The sequence below is a fragment of the Chelonia mydas genome, chromosome 5 (assembly GCF_015237465.2).
Source record: "Chelonia mydas isolate rCheMyd1 chromosome 5, rCheMyd1.pri.v2, whole genome shotgun sequence".
NCBI classification, from domain to species: Eukaryota; Metazoa; Chordata; order Testudines; family Cheloniidae; genus Chelonia; species Chelonia mydas.
Window position 1 is genome coordinate 40031596 of NC_051245.2, and position 13078 is coordinate 40044673.

At 43.5% G+C, this 13078-nt stretch overlaps 1 long non-coding RNA gene across 1 annotated transcript; it reads left to right on the plus strand.

Annotated features, from left to right (window-relative positions):
• The first annotated feature begins 165 nt into the window (after window positions 1-165).
• On the plus strand, window positions 166-9426 carry LOC122466050. Its single transcript, XR_006291266.1, has 3 exons — window positions 166-270; window positions 5817-6045; window positions 9254-9426. It is a non-coding gene; the product is annotated as an uncharacterized LOC122466050 (long non-coding RNA).
• Window positions 9427-13078: the final 3652 nt, after the last annotated feature.

Here is a 13078-nt window from a genome sequence, read left to right on the forward strand (position 1 = left end):
AGTGAATGCAAATATCCCACCTTTGGTTATGCAAATACCCAGCCTTTTGAAGCTATGCCCTGAGGTGTAAGCCATTGTCTACTGATCACCTGTTACATGAGGCCAAAGTTAAAGGCCCAAGCTATATAAAGGAAAAGACTGAACATTCTTGGAGGTTCTGAATCTGACACAGTTATGAACTTGTAACCAGAGAAAACCCAATTGTGGGTTTTGAACAACTGACACCTACCAGAGCCCAAGGTTAGAGCTGCAGAGAGGGGGTGACCTCTGGTAAGATATTTAGCATATGTGTAGGTTCTTTTACTTTTTTAAAGATGGTTTCTCTGTAATGCTTTCATCTGAAGACTAAATGTTTGCTTATAAAGAGTTGTGCTATAACTTATAATTTTAGGCCATTAGGCTGTTCAGAGTCTTCAAAGAGAATGCACAGTGCAGATACTGGCCTGTTTAAGCAGTCTGACTTGCTGGGAATATCTTATTTAGGCAGGGAACTGTGCAGCCTGGAGAAACCCCAGCCCAGAGGAAGGGAGACTGGGGTCTCTACCCAAGAGAGGTGATGGCTGACGAGCTGGTTGCTAAGGCTGGGTGCTGCCGGTGGACCACAGAGGGGGGAGTATAGGTGCAGTTGCCCTGAACTGTGAGAGGGGGTAGGGATGCAGGTACTTTCCCTTACAGTCCACCTCTTCCACAAACATTTTATGTCAGCATTGAGGGTGCAAGTAGAGTTATTTCCGTAGCTCCCTCGTATAACAGGGGAGGTGGGGGAAGGAATGGATAGTCCTTGCATCTCATAACCCAGAAAGAGAGGGGGGAAGGGAAAGGATATTTCCTGGCTTTTACCCACCCCTCACAGCTGCCAAACTTTGTGTAAGTTCTGTGTGTGACATCTTGTGCAAATTATTTAATGAAATTATTTGCAAATAACCATAAGCTTCAGTTTATGGTCCACACTCAGACCAGAAGTTACACATGGAGTAACACAAAACTAGGCAGCTGTGGCTGGGTGGGTTTCTGGATGTGTGGGGAAAATGAGGGTACCTAGGAGTGCGTGGTAGGTGGGTGGGTGCAGGAAGGTGTCTGGGAATGCTTGGATCAGTGGGTACTTGAGGGTGTTGTTTTGGAGTGTCTGAAGGATGCTGAGGTTGCTGTAGTGCATGGGTGCTGGAGTATCTGGGCTGAGGGTAGGAATCTAGGGTGTTTGGGTGCTGCCTGGAGGGTAGATGGGGTTACGTTGGGAGTGGCTGGGATAGAAGGATGAGTGGGTAGCTACGGCCTGTTTCTCCCACCTGCTCTTAGCCTGCTGGGATCTAGCAGAGGAAGCAGCAACAGGAAAGGCAGAGAGGCCACTTGTAGACCTGCTCATCAGGTCCCACAGGAGCCCTGTGTGGCAGAGAGGTGGAACTACAGCCTTACGCCGACTGCCTTCCTTCAGCCCTGCAATGTGGTCAAGGCTCCAGTCAGGGGGTGGGAATGCATGGGGCTATCAAACATGTTCGTTCCCTGTAAGATGGGGCAGCCATGCCTGCCCTCACGCACCCCAGGAGAGACAGGGTGTTTCTCACCCTCCCTCCCTTCCCGGGAGGGGAATGGGGATTGCGATTCCCTCCCACCCACACATCTCAGTATCTGGGCTGGGCCAGGAGTGGCTCCTACCTGGCAGCACCTCCTACCGGCTCCTCCTGCCTGGACTCCACCTCATACACATCGTTGAAGTGGAGGATGACTAGGTCACTCTGGCTCTCGTCTAGGAGCTCTGAGCAGGGGCTGGGGCTGTCCTTGTCCCCAGGCCCAGCTGCAGTGGAAAATGGGGAGCCGCCCTGCTCCTGAGGTAACAAAGGCTCCATCCCCAGCAGGGCAAGATGGCGCCTGAACACCCACTCCCAGAGGGGCGGGGGAGGGGACGGGCCAAGCCCACTAGATTCATGTGGTCTGGTGGGAGGGGGGAGAGAAGCTGCTGTGGCTCTCACGGGACCCCTGGTGTTTTAGCTGGAAGGCCATGAACATCTCCGGGTGCTACCCTCATGGTTCCCCCTCACTCCCACACTCAGCCAGGTGCCTATGTGTAGCACCTCACATGGACGCTATTATCCCTCCCCTGCTTCACACACAATAATAGGGGACCAGAATTGAAGGGTCCTTCACAATGCCACTCAGAGATCAGAGAAAGTAGGCAATCCTCTCCCAAGCCATGGCAGAAGCTAGAGCTGTGTCCTCTCTGAAACACTAGTGTCAGCACTAAAGCAGAGTGAATAATTGATTTTTCAGTTCAGAGGCTGAACAACAACAACAACAAAAATCCAAATTGCATTTCAGGTCAACCCAGAATGGAAATTTTTCAATTTTTCTCCACTGAAATCAAAATGGAAAAGATTTAGTTTTGAGATCAATAAAACATTTCGTTCACCCTAGGAAAAGTTGGGTTTTTTGTTTAGTTTTTGGGTGTTTTTAACCCCTCTTTTTGTTTTTTAAATAAATGGAGCTAACTTTCTAAATGAAACATCATTCTAAACAAAAAGTCAACCCGTTTTGTCTCTGAAATGGCAAAGCAAACCAGTTTGACCTTTTCAAATTTATTTTTTCCTTTTTTTTTCCCAGTCCAAATTTTTAGTTGAATTTGATCCAAACTCATGACTAGTTTTGGTTGACCCCAAACGGCACTTTCCATGGAATAGACTATTCATCGAAAAAATGTGCAGCTTTAGTCAGCACCTGCTAAACCCAGGGTTGTGAGTTCAATCCTTGAGGGGGCCGTTTGTGATATGGGGCAAAAATTGGGGATTGGTCCTGCTTTGAGCAGGGGGTTGGACTGGATGACCTCCTGAGGTCCCTTCCAACCCTGATATTCTATGATTCAATGAAACTTGTTGCCTTTGCAGGCTGCTGTTAGTACTAACAGCGAAGGTGGCACAAATTATTTATTTACTTGTGGATGCAAGTTAGATCATGTTAATTTTACTCAGGAGGTATTGAGAATCAGGCGTGAATACATGGAACCACTTAAAAACATCCCATTAAAATAAGACCTATTAAGTGTGACTGTGATGGGGTGATCCCCCATCACCTGCAAGGCAAGAGAAAGAACCCTGACTAGTCGTGCTCCACACCTGGAAGGTGACTGAACTAATTGCCACCTGGCCAAAGGAGGCTCTATAATGAGCTGAGGGAGCTCAGTTGAGGAGGAGGCTGGCTGGAAGGTTGAGTGGAGTTTTAGCTATTTGGACTGAGCGAGACTGCCTGAGTTGGCTAGACTAAGCTGGAAGCTGTTGTGGTGGCTTAGAGAGGCTCCTGGTGACTGGGCTGGCTGCAGCTGACCCCCAGCGGAAAGGAGGCTGACCACTGAAACTGATGGGTAGGGGAAGTTGCCTTGGACTATGAAAGAGAAGAAGCAGGGGATGAGGAATGGTCTCAGACCAGCAAAAAGAAAAAAATACTTGATATCAGGATTTGAAGAAGGAATGTATAGGGTTATGAAGAATGAAAATAGGATTAAAGTCAACATTTTATAATTGTCTAGTCAGTGACAGAAACTATGAAAATAGGAGATGTTAACTCCCGAAAATGGCAGAATGCATAAAGCAACGTGATGGTGACATACAAACAGCTAAAACACTGCAAGGTGGAGAGATCTACTGATAGAATGTACACATAATGGCTGCTTTTCTCCTCTCTCTTACTAAGAAGCCATTTAACAAACAATACTTTATATTCACCTGTATTCTTTTTGATATCATCCTCAGACAATCCTAGTAGCACCCCACACATAACCCTACTTACTTCCATCAGGAATTTAGGTATTTGACAAGTAATTTTTATTTTCCCTAAGGTCTTTCTTCCTGCATTTCCTTAAGGATACTAGATTGAGTGAAAGGACCGAGACGAGGGTGGGGAACTTGCCAAAAATGAATGAACAAAGTGGCAGTCATAGCCTCGTATGGTGAGGCTGCTGCACCAAAAAAACAAAGATAGAGACAAAGTTGAGGAGAATAGGTAAGCAAAGGAGAGGAAACTCCCTTGCAAAGGGCCTAGAGGAAGAGCCAGTATTTTGGGATTGTCTGTGGCCAGAAAGCATTGCTGCAGGAGTAGGGTTAACTCCTGTGGCGGGGCCCTAGAGTGGAGGGGAGCCCTGGGCTAGGGTCTGTGAGGCTCAGGGAATGAGATAAAGCCCACAAGGGGCCGAAGGCCAGTTTGAGTCGACTCTCGTCAGGGCAAAGTCGTGGGGTCAGCACACTGACCTGATGAAGTATTGAAGTTGAGCCCCAGAGAGGTGAAGGACCTTTGGTTCAGAGTTGGGCCTCAGTGCGGTGCGAAAGCTTTTTGTTTATGCCAACTGGGACTCTGTTACCCCAAAAGAGGACTGAACTGTTAGGTGACTTACCTGGAGGATTGAGCCACAGAAGACTCACTCCCAGTGAGGGAGTTGGGGGAAGACGCTGCCTGGGACTGGTTATCATGGCCAAGAAAGCAGCCACCAGAGGGAGGTGAGAGCAGTGAAGTCCCCTGCAATGCTATGTCTGGGCAGGAGCGGGTACCCTAAAGGTAAAATAACAGGCTGTTTATAGTGACCTATTTTGAAAGGCCTCCTGTTTCAAAGGTCTTACTATCTAGAGTCATGGGAGGATTTCTGCCCTCTTTCCCGCCCCCGCCCCGGCCCTGCCAACTAGCTTAACAAAAGAACGGTTACGTGACTTTCACCATGTCACTCTACAGCATATCCTACAGCAGAATCCTGCAGTGATTGCATTCACTTTCTTATGTGGCATGAATCTAAATAATTTCACTACCACTCTGAGTTTATGCCTGTAGAACAAAGGGTTAGACAGAGCTGATTGAAAAATATTTAAGCCTTCATTAAATGGCAGTGATAGTATGAAAATGGCTGTTAAAATGACTTTTTGATAATCCATATGTATTGCTTCCCAATGATATGTATATCAAATTTGCTCAGGTTACAACTAAAACCAGAAGTTGTTTAACCATGAAAATTGCAAACTCATCAAAATAATAAGATAATACTAGCAAGCATTTTATAAATACCTTTGACAATAAATGTAATTAAAGTAGTGAAAATAAATGCTTTTTAAAAAAATTTCTCTAGCAAACTACCTCTAACTGAGGACTACCTTTGTTTTGAGCTATCTTAATTACAAAAAAAATGGTAGTATAATAAGTGCATTACACACACATACAATTGAAAAATGGCTGAACAAAAATGGCACTGATTTTCTCCAGAAAATTAATCTTACAGCAGAGACCAGGCATAGAACACTTTGGTCCAAAAATAATTTTAATAAATATGAATTTGTAGTACCAGTTTTATGGCTTCATTTTGCAGCAACGTTTATCACCACACTTGCTAGCCATCTGGGAATGTAAAAAAAAGACAGGCTGGAGTGAGCTGTTGCAGCTTGTTTAACATATTTTACTAGTTATTGCATATATTTTAGAACATAGCCAAAAAAAAGATTAAATTGTAGATTGTTAATCTCTAGAAATCAGAAAAATCAAGGGATATCTCATTCATTTTCACAATCTGGATACAACTATAAGCAGATGATAGGACACAAAGAAATACAGAATATTTAAGTGAAATTTACATAAATTGCTTCCCCCTTGATCAAAACTTAGTAGGACTTGAGCAAATTTTCTCTCTTGCAGTTTAAAAGTGTGAATTTTTAGTGTCTGTGAAAATGAGTGGGTTGATAGCCCAGAAGCATAAATTCCTCAATTTGTCCTAAGAAAAGGAATTTGGAATTGATCCTCACCAATGGAAAATCTTGGCAAGTGATCATAACAAGTGGTATCATCTTCTCTATCAGGGCATCAAAATCCATGACAGGAGCTGGCTCCTACAGCTTGAGGAGAAAAGAGCCCATAGGAAGGAAGCAGCTCCCAACCAAGATACATACATTTGCAATAACTGCCAGAGATCATGAAAATCTCAGATTGGACTATTCAGTCACATGAGACATTGGAAACCATCTCCATCGTAGCCTGCAATTCTCACCATCTCTCGTAGATGAAGGATGGCAACAGTCCTAAGAAAAGGTACCACATAGACACCAGCAGTGCATGATTTCCCAATGTTCACGTTCACGTATGCTTTCAATAGAACTACTTATGGCGGTAAAGTTTAGCATGTGTGTAAGTGTTTGCAGGATGGGGGCCCAAGCCTCTTTATAAGAAGTTCACGGATCACTTGACTCAGCCCACAAGACAGTCTCAATGTAGTAATCAGTAATGTTGCCTTTACCATGTACAAAAGACAGATTGGGCCAGTATTTGTGGTGTGCTGTATCGACACTTTTATGGAGGCCACATTAGTTTCCGCTGGATTTAAGCTTTTATTTAAAAAATAAAATTCTTTAGCCTTCATGGTTAAGAAAATAACCTTCTAAATGTGAAAAATAATTGAGTCATCAGACTAACAGCCCAAAACAATAACTCAAAGAGGGATATGATCTGTTTCTATTCATCTCAATGGAGTATTAAATCAGAAGCATAATAATTTATATGTAAACATTAACTCTATCTTATATGATCATTTTATCAGAAAGATACATTAGTATTGTGGGTAAAGCTTGTTTACAGTACCACTCCTCTCCCCCAGTGTATAGCTAGCTAGTGTTTTTCACTGACTACATGCAGGAGAGCACAAATTTGATAAAGCCTCGACAGACAGATCCACAAAAGCCAAACTCACTTAGCAGGCAGAGGAGGGTTCGGAATGGTTTCCAAAGCCTTGATGATACCTGTAGGTGTGAAAGTAAGGTGGTACGGGTTGGTATAGCATACTGGTAAAAAGTGGCCACCCGTACCAGCCTGTACTGCTGACTTTAAAGTGCTGCGCTTTAACGTTGCTGCCTCTTTTGCGCCCCCATTGGTGGCCCTGCTGGGTCCCTACCGGCAGGGCCGCTGATGGGAGAGTGCAAAAGAGGCAGTGATGACGCGGCAGGGCCGCCAATGCGGGGCGCAAAAGGGCCAGGGATGTTAAAGCGAAGCAAAGGACCCTGTGGCAGCACTTTAACGTCGTTGCCCCTTTCCCCCCACTCCCGGGCGGCCAGAGCCCCGGCCCCTTTAAATCGCTGCTGGAGCCCCGGGTAGCGTGGGCCAGGCAGTGCAGACCCCCCAGCCCCGCCCCTTCTGCCCGAGGCCCTGCCCCTTCTGGGGGGGCCGGAGCCGGCCCTGTACCGGAAAGAGCTCAATTTTACTTTCACTCCTGGATACATGATGACTTAATTAATTTTGAGGTGTTCATTCATCTCCTTATCTGGAGAATGTAAAATTTTGTCAAAGCTTTTGCATCTTCTTTCTTGAGTTATTTCCTAGGTTACCTCCTGGTCACTACCTTTCAGTTTTCTTTTAAGTCGTCTTTACAATAGCACAGTCATATCTGCTTAACTACACTATACACACACTGTCACATTTCAATGTCCTTGATATACTTTTGAGCCTGCCTTATCCTTTAGCAAACTTTGGCAAGGTTTACTGTACCTTAGCTTATTTAAGACACCAATGTACAACTGAAATATTACATACATTCCCTCTCTAAATTATTATGTAACATTCATATATGCATAAATAGTGTGAATGGCAAGTCACAGAGAGGTGTTTTTATCCCAGTACTTTGCCATATAAAATTCTTAGGAAAACAATTTGTTCATAGGAATCAGCAGTAGGAACTTTAAAACATTTGTCTATTTTGTATAACAAAGTTTAATTACTTTTTTTAGTATGTTAGCTCACTTAAGCTGAATACCTTGTATTCAATTGTTAGTAAGGTCCATATCCATACAAGGAATTATGCACCTAAATCCCAGTTTTTGGCACCCCACAAAATCCCCTTGGCTGCTTCCTAACACTGTAGGCGCCTAAATTTTTGCTGTAAAAGTTACCGAGGCACAATGTTTCCTCACTCTAAACCCTGTCTCCCACGTAAACCCGAGCACAATACACAAACCAGGGAAAGACAGGCAGAGGAACACCTATTGGGCCTGACATGGTAGTTGTGCTCAATCTCTCCTGTTGAAGCTGTTCCACTGCATATAAATAAGAGTCACTGGGCCAGAAAAAGAGAGAAAATGAGTGACTTTGTAGCAGGTTGGTTAGGCCAGCACCTGGGAGGTAGGAGACTCGGGGCTTGTCTACACTTACCGGGGAACCGATGAGCAGCAATTGATGCATCGGCGGTCTATTTAGCGGGACTAGTGAAGACCTGCTAAATCAACCACAAATTGCTCTCCCATTGGCTCCATACTCCACCAGATCAAGAAGAGTAGGGGGAGTCGACTTTGTGTAGTGTGGACCCCGGGCTAAGTAGATCTAAGCTACGTCGATTTGAGTTACACTAGTCATGTAATTCAAATTGTGTAGCTTTGATCACTTGTAGGGTAGACAAGGCTTCAGAGTACATTCTCCCAGCTCCAACAACTCTTTAATTATTTATACATAGTGGAGCAGTTTCAACAGGAGAGATGCCCACAACAGAATATCCCATAGCTCAGCGGGCAGAACACCTCTCCTGAGAGGTGAAAGACCCCTGTGCAACTCTTTTCTTTCCCTCTTCCTAAGGGGTGAATGGAACCTAGGCGAGTGCTCTAATCACTGGACTAGAACCTCTGTGATAGGCACAAGCACCTCCTCCTCCACTCGTTTTGTGTGAGTGGGGGGAGGAGGGGCTGGAGGGCCCTAGCTCATTCTCACAAGAAACTACTTAGGTGTCTAGACTGCCTGATTCTAGGAGAGGGTTCCCAGCTGTGGCTCACAAGAAGAGACCTATGCACCCAACTTTGAGGGGGCAGAGCTCAGGACACAGCTCTTTCATGGGCATCTCCCGTTGGCCAGTTCAGGCACCCTCTGCCTAGTGTGCTGGCTTTTGTGAATCCCATTCTTAGGCACCTATCTCTCCCCATGCATTGTATAGGGAATCTAGGTGCCAACTGAGGTTTTGTGGCTCTATAGTTTTTTCTGTGATTTCCTAGGAACATAAAAGTTAGGCATTCCAGTGCTGATTGTTGCCATGCCTCATTCCCTTTGTGCATCTGGTCCTACGTCCATTTTCCTCATGTGAGGAGGTTACATTCCCACATTGCTGTAACCAGTCTTCAATGCTGTATAAGATCACACTTACCCTTTCTTGGATTTTGGCTGTATTGGTAATTCATATATTAGCCAAATACAAATTTCAGCTTAAGCTTTTCCACAAGCCTGGCTCTTCTGAGGGATTTCTGAATGATCCACTTTTCTCTTTTTGTAGTTCCCTATGGTCAAGAGGATAATGCCCTCCTCTCATATCCTTGGCAAGTTAACAAGCCACACTTGCCACAATCAGTGACCAGAATTTACTCCGCAATTTTATGCAGAGTTCTACTCCTGCTGACAGGGTAGGTAAATACCAGAAGAGCTCTGAATTGCTCCTGTACATGCTGATGTATTTTGCTGCCTGTTAGACTTCTCCTTTAAGATTAAACTTGAGGGGGAAAATTAAACCCCAGTTTTAAAAAAATTTCTAAATGTTTTCTTTCTTTACAAGTTCACTGTTGAAGGGTATGTTCACAGAGCTCCTTATAGATCCTTGGGCATCTGGATAGACTTTGTGTCAACAGCACTCATTCAGCAGCTTTGGATTGAGTCTTTTCCCAGCCCATTTCCAAGTGCTATGAGCTTTTCATGGCTTCATTTAGCAGTGGCTCCTACTTGGCATCTCTGATCTGCAGATATCAGCAGCACTGTTCCATTGTTGTCTATGTCAAAGCTAATATGTCTTGAATCCTGGTTACTTGAGAGACCACCCCTCTCCATGAGTAGCCACTGTAATAGAAGACATTTGGAGCACTTAAACTAGCAGTTCCCGGATGGTAACATCAAAGGATTGGTACTTGGGTGTTCTCAGTGGAGGGCCTTTGACTCTGGAACTGCTTTCTTAGCTGGTTCAGAGCCTAACCTTGTTTTCCTTTAGGGTATAGTGCAAAGCCCATATCTTACCCCAGACATTTTTCTGAAAAGAGTAGGGAGGAGAAAGATTGGTTTGGGATTTAGACATTATTCTTTTGCTTCTGAGAAGTGGCAGGCTTGCATGTGTTTTTACTAAATTAAGTACATGTACCCTGAACTGTACAGAGGGTGCAATTCATACCTGTAATAAATAAAACTATTTACTCTAGATGGCCACCAAACAATCTGTCCATATAACACAGCCAAAACACGGCATTCTCTGAGTAGGCTTGCATCAGTATGTTTAAAAAATAGTAATTTTACAAACATTTTTTTGGGCAGAGCTGTATTCGCCCACACTTCTGTCCAACTGCTGTATCAGAAAACCACCACTTTTCATACTTATTTCATTATTTGTTCTATTTTATACAGATTCTTATACTGCTCTTGTTGATTCTGTTATTGCCTCTTTGAAAGTTTAATCATCTCTGCTCTGTAAGCAACGTGCAGATTTATTGCACTGCCGTATTTCTTTTAATATTTTATTGACAACTGCCCATGATCGTTTAAATGAAATATGTCATTAGATATATCAGTCATCAGGATCCAAAAGAACCTAAAACTAACCAATTAACAGTTAGCTTTTAAAATGTGTTTAAGTCCTTAAAATGAAAATGAGGTACATGAAAAACTATAGTTTGAAACCACTGGATTCTGTTTTTGTTCTGTGAATGTTACAAAAGTCTTTTATATGTAAGGTTTAATTTTTCCAGATTGTGTTCTATATAAATTAACATGGAAGTTTATCTGTACTACATTTTAATTTTTATACACTGTTTTATTTTCTCTTTGATTTTTTTATCTTATAAAAGGGGAACTAATGATAAATTCATATTTAATTAATGTAAGCACATGCAGCTCCATTGACTACTGTAGAGTTATACCTTGGGCTAAACTGGGCTCCTGTGGTCTACTTTCCTCCCTGCTTATTTCATAATAAACTGATCTTGATCTTGGTGTCAGAAATCATTTTCAATTTCTACTTTAAGATTTGCAATGCTGCAACTTTTTTCCCCCCCAACACTAGAAACTTCTGGATTCTTCCTTCTTTTGACCTCTCAGTGCACCATAATCAGTAAGTTTTGATGATGGTACCGATTTTTGATAAATGAAATGGTCAAATTACATTTACACAGTTTGAAAGTAGAGAATGTGGTTTTATTGCCATTTTCTGGGATTTCACTGATATTATAGAGTCCTATATGGTCAAACTTTCAGAAGCTCACAGACCTGTACACAACTCTCCAATGGGTGTTTATTTTTGGGACACAAGGGAGAAATGGGAGGGTATTTGAGGCTGGGTGTACCCACAGCCTGTGACCACCAAAGGATGGGTGTGCACAAACAGGCTGGCTTGAGGATGAGTCACTAAAATAGACTTCCCCAGCCTATCTTCAGAATCATGTGGGATTTTGCCAAGCCATCTTTGGTGTATGCAGATTAATTGTGGTTCGATTAACTTGGAGGTACAAGACAATATGGTCTTCATTCAGTCCTCTCATGGCTCCTATGCAAAAGTAGTAGCAGCTGCCAGGGAGGGAATCAAGGAACAAGCAAAAAAGGTGAGATAGTGGATAAGGCAGGAATCTATTGTATGTTACTGTTCCCATCTGTTCTGGATCCAGTGGTTAGTATGCATGTTTTGCTGTGGGCACCCAGGCTGCATAATGTGGCCTGCAAGAAAATAGGAAATCCACTCATTTTATGAGTATGGTGACTGGTTACAGTGCCAGAAAGGTTTCTGCTGCTATGTTGACCTATTCCCAGATTCCAATCCCAACACCTTAGTCCTAGGACACTCAGAACTTTCCAAGGCTCTTTGCTGGTGGTATGGTCCTGGTAGGTTGGCTGCTTGTTGAGTGCTGCCAAAGGCACATTATACATAAATCCATATATATTGATATAATGCTGCAATGTGTAACAAGGGTAAATCCTTTCATTTACATCTTACCCAGGCACATCTGGCTCATGACCTCTGTAACCCATCCTCTGACTCTAGCAGAGAAATAGTGCAACAAGATAAGTACCAGAAAGAGTCTTTGGTATCCTCAAGACATGACTGAGGTGTCTTTAACAGTCTCTTGAGAGACATTAACATAGCCTGGAAAGGGAAAGATGACGTTTTTGCCAGCCTAAGCATGATGCCGCAAACTATCATGATCTGTACTGGGATGATTTCCATAGTCACTATCAGTTTGCATATGCTAATATGACAGGTTAGCCAGCCTCAGTAGTGACCGCATTTTGAAAAGATCAGGTGACTACAGTGGTGCATGAATTTCCACTATTGCAGCTTTTCCTACAACAAGCTTGCTATCTTCCACCTGTACTTTCTATCCATTTACCTCTTTGCTCCATCACATGGGCATTAGCTTTGCTGAATACTCTTACTGATGTTAACCTCTGAGGATAGAACAAGAAGCAGTGGGCTTAAATTGCAGCAAGGGAGGTTTAGGTTGGACATTAGGAAAAATTCCTAATTGTCAGGGTGGTTAAACACTGGAATAAATTGCCTAGGGAGGTTGTGGAATCTCCATCATTGGAGATTTTTAAGATCAGGTTAGACAAACACCTACCAGGAAAAGTGTAGATCATACTTAGTCCTGCCATGAGTGCAGGGGACTGGTCTAGATGACCTCTCAAGGTCCCTTTCAGTCCTATGATTCTATGTTGCTACTGTAGCTTCTCCATTACCTCCATCTAATATCTTTATACCCAGTTAATGGGGTCTTGGCCAAAGTTAGTTACAATTTCCATATGATTGTGGCCTGCTGCATCCTGCACAACATGTGCAAGGCTAAAGGTGAGTATTCTCAAATGCAGTGGTCACAAGCTGCTGCTGATTTGCAGGCTTGGTACAGGCCACCATAAACTGCCTCTAGTATCACTGGGGCTGGGTCCAGGTGGGCATGGGAAATGATGCCTTGTATGCCTTCATTCTTGGCATTCTGGGTGATGTGCATGAGGAGATGTGATGCTGCAGTAGCAGTAATGGTTTGAACTGTTTTAATCAATTTTTACTGATTGTAGCAGGACCCCCACTTCCAAAGCAACTCCATGTAGTAGGGGATAATGCTGCAGGTGCATA